The sequence below is a fragment of the Sturnira hondurensis genome, unplaced genomic scaffold (genome assembly GCF_014824575.4).
Source record: "Sturnira hondurensis isolate 20B ecotype Veracruz unplaced genomic scaffold, ASM1482457v3 Scaffold0005329, whole genome shotgun sequence".
NCBI lineage: Eukaryota > Metazoa > Chordata > Mammalia > Chiroptera > Phyllostomidae > Sturnira > Sturnira hondurensis.
The window spans coordinates 12,121,746-12,127,609 of NW_028077960.1; the positions used below are offsets into that span (position 1 = coordinate 12,121,746).

At 39.1% G+C, this 5,864-nt stretch overlaps 1 pseudogene; it reads right to left on the minus strand.

The window, feature by feature from the left end:
- Window positions 1-5,316: 5,316 nt before the first annotated feature.
- Window positions 5,317-5,457, minus strand: LOC118987858 (uncharacterized; annotated as a pseudogene).
- Between the last annotated feature and the right edge of the window lie 407 nt (window positions 5,458-5,864).

The window sequence follows — 5,864 nt, forward strand, 5'->3', positions numbered from 1 at the left end:
TCGGCTCCACTGTGGTAACTTGCTAAGACTTCTGCTCAGTGCCCTAAATCTGCTCCTCCGTGGTGGTCTCCGTCTCAGCAAATGGCACTGCCACCCCAGCCAGCCACCAGGACATCTCAGCTACTGCTTATCTGCAGAGCTGTATTAACTAAACCTTTCAGAGCCTGCCTTCTATTATCCTTCAATGTGACCTCTCTTTCCTGTTTTTATTGCCCCCTTTTGTTTGGGTGTGCCTAATGTCTCACCCAAGTTCAAATAGTGGCAACTCCTCTGAATCCTGTTGATGCCATTCTCTTTTTATTTTTATTTCTACCATAACAAAAGATGTCAATCTTCTACTTAAAATCCTAAACGTTACGCATAATATTGAGGATAGGGTTAAATTGTTATGGCATAACCCACAATAATCTTTAATATACACTTCTGCTTACGTGTCCTGTCCGTTTGTGTTCTCACATCAACAGTTTGTCAGCCACTGCTCCGTGTTGTGCTTTTGCACCCACTTTCCTTGTTCCTGGAATAACCTTGCCAACTTTCTTCATTGGCTTCACTCCTGATCTTGTTTTGCTGCAGATTCAACCCAGATGTCATCATTTCTGGGAAACCTGCCTTAATCTTCTGGTCTGATTTTTTTTTTCTGTAATGTTTTCTTTCCCAATACTCATTGCAGACCAATATACCAGCCATTATGGTATTGTATTATAACTCTTAGTGGTTTTTGTTTTGCACTTGACTGGTAGTTTACTTGGTGTCTTCCTTACCATGCTGTGGGGAATTTGAGAGGAAGATGGTATATTATCAATTTTTCAATTTCCACTGCTCAGCACAGAACCTGGCACATATAGCAGATGTTTATAAATTTTTGTTGAATGGATAAGTGCAGAGCACACATCCTATGTACTGTCTGCATGGTTCACAGGTGGTACAGAGACTGGTGTTCGGGCTGTGTTCAGTTCACCAGAAAAGGTTTTGCTGTCTCTAGGCATTTGAAACTAACCAGTAACTGTTGCATCAAATTGAAATTGATTGAAGCTTTTTGGTCTCTGAAAGATGGGTAATATAGTTTGACTGAGGTTGCAATTGTCTTGGTGAAGGCTGAGGGATTTACATCTAAACATTACAAGAAGAGTCAGAAAATATTTTGACCCTCTTCATCTGAGAAAATGTATCCTGGACATGGAGGCTAAGACTCTTTTAGAAGTAATTAATCACCAAGGGTACCTTTGCTCCCATCTCGCTCATTTGGGGCTGAGAAGCAGTAAATCTAGGGTTGTGTTGGAAACAATGTCCAGGCTTATTCTTAAGATGAAGAATTCTACATATCTGTTTTAGGAGGCTGGGGTGATAACTGGAATGAACAGGGAGCTCTATTTGGAACTGCATGGAAAATGAACTGCAAAAACTCCCAGTCTCTTTTATTTGTTAGTTGGGTCAAAAACTTTGGTATAGTCTCTGTATTAATTAGCACACGGGGTGAATTGCTAGAAGAAAGAGACCTCAAAATAGGACCTCTCCTGTAACAGTTCAGAAATATGAGGTCAATACTGGGTGGGTATGGGCTCTGCTCCCTGAGGTCATAGATGGGCCATGGTTCCTTTTGTCTTATTGTCTTTTATTCCTTAGATCAGAAGTAGGCAAATTCTATTAGACTGTAGAATCACCTGGAGGGTGTGCTGGGTTCTGTTGTCAAGTTTCTGATTCAGGTCTTCATGGGTCCCGAGAATCTGCATCCCTAACAACTTTTCAGGCAACGCTGATGCTGCTTGTCTTGGAACCACACTTTAGGAGCCACTGGCCTAGTGTGTGGACCTTGTCCAGTTGGTCAAAGCTGGCCTGCTTGCACTGGACCCATGTTCCTACCATGGAGGAAGGGGCAGAGAAAAAGTGTAAAAAAGTAGAGCACTGCTGGCAAGTCCCAGAAGTTGCTTATGTTTCATTGTCCAGATCTTAGTAACACAATTGTCTGCAAGGGAGACTGGGTAACTTCTTACTCACAGGTCACATTCCCAGCTAAAAACACAGGCACTCTATTGCCAAAAGCAAGAAGGGGAGAAAGGGTGGTGTTTGCCCAGCGCTGCCCATATATGGGCACTCATACGTCCTCCTCTGCTCTGGGATGCGGAGGCAGGATGCTCTCTGCAGGTTTGGAGCAGTTCTGCCAAGAACCTAAGGGTCTGGAGTGTCCTCAGACCCTTGAACTTGGTATGTATACAATGGCAGTAGTGGCCCAGAACACTGATTTTCTCTACTCCCCTCTGCCCTCCCCCTTTTCCTCTCTCTGCCTCAGACCTCCACATCAGGTGGCACACTTTCTTCACAAGCTGACACTATAGTAATTGTGTGTTCTTATCCTGCTGATAGTGGTTGGATGCTTGAGTAGGAATAAAATTCTTCCTGTCCTTCTTGTAGGTAGATGAACTCTTAAACCTCTTCAACTTGAAGCATGACCTTCATAACATAGAATTGTTTTAACCTCTCAGATTGCTTAGCACAGAAAGTGAAAGAATGACATTGTATCTAATAAGAGGATTTCTGATGTGTAAAAAAGTGGTCCCTAATGTGCGTTTCACTGAACTCTGGGTAAAAACTAGTATATTTTCTTTCAATAAAATTCTCAGCACCAGAGTTTACATCTTGTCAACAAAAAGCCAAGGAACTTGAAGGTTTTGCTGTCTCTGGGTACTATTAAAACATTTCCCTCACTTTTTTCTTACTTGCTAAGTTTTTATGACACTGAATTCTATTTCCATTGAAGTTTGTGTAGTATTATTCCCTTTAAAAGAGGTTGTGTGAGAAGGATTAACTTAGTCTGTTTCTCTACTGCTAGCCTACATCTTCATAAGCCATAAAAGCCTAGTGTAACATCACCCCGGTTGAACTCTTTCTGTGGTGGAAAGATAATTTGAAGCTGAATAGCATTTTCCTGTAGAGGAGAGTGGCTGAGCTCAGCCTCTGAAGTCCCAGTGCCTGTCTTCAAATCCTGAATGTACTTGAATGTTTTATTTGAATTTAATAAGTCTTGGTTTTTACTCAGTAAAATGGGGATACAAATATTACATACCTCATAGGGTGGCTGTGCTAAAGAAAAATTATTCTGAGACTTGTTACAATGGCAAAGAGGACTTTATTCATGACTATTGCATTAGGGGTCACGATTAGCACAATGGGGGAGAGATTGGATACAAGTCTGAATACAGCAGAGGCAGCTGGAGATTTATAGCCAAAGAGTAGACTGAGGGGATGAATGGATAGAAGATTACTAATGGAAGACTTTGAGGGTAGGGGGATTCCTCTAAACTGCACTAACAGAATTTGTGCTGAAGGTAGGTCAAGGACTTAGGCATCAAAGGTGGGAGATGAGGAAACTGACTAGATATCAAAGGAGGAGGATTCTTGCTATACTGATGTAGTAGGATTTTTAAAAGACAGGACCAGGGAGGACCAGTCCAGAAGAGGACTCAGAGGAACCAGACTAAAATTCATTCAAGGAGATAGTCTATTAGTGGTAAAGCTTGAATTAAATAATTCATGTAACAACATTGGGTCATTCCCTAGCACAACATAGTATAGGATGATTCAATGTGAACTATTATTATTATTATTAAACTTAACAATGTTTACTCCTCTCTGCCATCTTATCAGTATATATAAATTGGAGAATTTATTTTCCTATCAAAAATCCAGAGTGAATACCACTCAGGTAGATTCTTGAATTTACCGGGAGAAATATGTCCTTTAAGTTTTTGTCTGCTCTGGCTCTCCTGACAGGGTGGTGTGGTGGAAAGCAGGCACAATGACCACTTGGCACTTGAGAGCTATATTCAAAAACTGGGGTGTGAGCTGAGTTTTCATCTGCTGAGGGAAAAATAGCAAAACTCATGTGCTGAAACATACTGCTAAAGTCAAACTGGACACATCGCCAATGCGGTCTCAACAGCAGGATGAAGCTGAGGTGACATAATAGCAACTGATGTATGGGATTGAATTGGGATTAGAGCACCACTAGACGGGAGAAACTAGAGTGGCAAATTTGGACCAATATCTAAATTTCAGAGCCAGCAGAACCTGGGATATGCTTTTAACTATTCAAATAGAGCAAATGCATTGTAGGCTAGATCTATTTAAACAACACATAAAGGGACAATACTGCACAATTACTTGGGAGCTGAAAACATAAACAAACTTTGGCACCGGGGTGCTGGAACTCAAAGGGCATGGTAGATTACCAGTGTGAAGTCAGATTGTTTTGTTTTGCTGTTGAGTTAGATGAATTCCTCACATATTTTGGATATTAGCTCTGTATAAATATATGGTTTGCAACCTCCCCCCGCATTCTATAGATCACTTTTTCATTCTGATTCCTCTTTCTGTTCAGAAAGGAGCTTCCAAGTTTGATGAAGTCCCACTTGTTTCCTTTGGTTGTGTTGGCTGTGTTTTTGGTGGCATATTTAAAAAATCATTGTCAAAACCAATTTCAGGAAGTTTTTTCTGGAGTTGTCTAGGAGTTTCACAGTTTTATGTCTTACATTTGTTTTTCACCCATGTCAAGTTAAGTTTTGCAGTCGGTGAAAGATAGGGGTCCCGTTACATTCTCTTGTGTGTGAGTATTCAGTTTTCCCAGCACCATTTATTGGATCCATCCTTGCCAATTGTGTCAGCTGTGGGCTTGACATGTATGGCTTTTATTACATTGAGATATGTTTCTTCTATATCTACCTTGTTGGGGGCTTTCTTTTAAATCCTAAAAAGATGGTAAATTTTGTCAAAAAAATTTTGTGCATCTCTTGAAAGTGATCCTATGATTTTAATCTTCCATTCTGTTAATGTGATGGATCCCATTTATTATTGATTTGTGTATATTGAATCATCCTTAAATACCAGGGATAAAATCTCACTTGGGCATGGTATATAATCCTTTTAATTTGCTGTTGAATTTAATTTGCTAGTATTTTATTGAGAATATTTGCATTTATATTTCTCAGGGATATTCATCTATAGTTTTCTTTTCTTGTAGCATCCTTCTTGGCTTTGGTATCAATATTATGCTGGCCTTTTATAATTTTGGGAGTGTTCCCACCTCTTAAATTTATTGGAAGAGTTTGAGAAGAATTGGTGTTAATTCTTCTTTAAGTGCTTGGTATAATTCACCTGTGAAATCATGTGGTCCTTGACTTTTCTTTGTGAAAATTTTTAACTTTTTATTTTTATTTATTGAATATACTTAAAATGTAACATTGTGGAAATTTAAGGGGTGCAGTGTATTGCTTACATACATTTATATATGTAGTATGATTGCTGTTGTAGTGATATTTATGTAAAAACATGGAACACTTCATGAGGTTGCATGTCATCTTTGTGCAGGGGCCTTGCTAATTTCTTCTATATCGTTCCAATTTTGGTATATGTTAATTTCCTCTATATTGCTCCAATTTTAGTATATGTGCTGCCAAAGCAGACAGGGGGAGGTTTTTAATTACTGATTCAATATCTTTACTTATCTTGGCCTGTTTAGATTTTGTATTTCTTTGTAAATTAATCTTGGTAGGTAGTATGTTTCTAGGAATTTATCCATTTCTTCTAGGTTATCCAATTTATTGGTCTATAATTATTCATAATAGTCTCTTATGATTCTTAGTATTTATGTGTATTAGTTATAATAACTCCTCTTTGATTTCCATTCTAACACATTTTATTGATTATACTATTATAGTTCTCTCATAATTTCTCCCCTTTATTCCCCGCTGCCCTGTATCCTGCCTGCCACTACCATTACCCCACCGTAGTTCATGTCCATGGATCATACATATAAGTTCTTTGACTTCTCCATTTCCTATATTGTTCTTAACCTCCTCCTGTCTATTTTG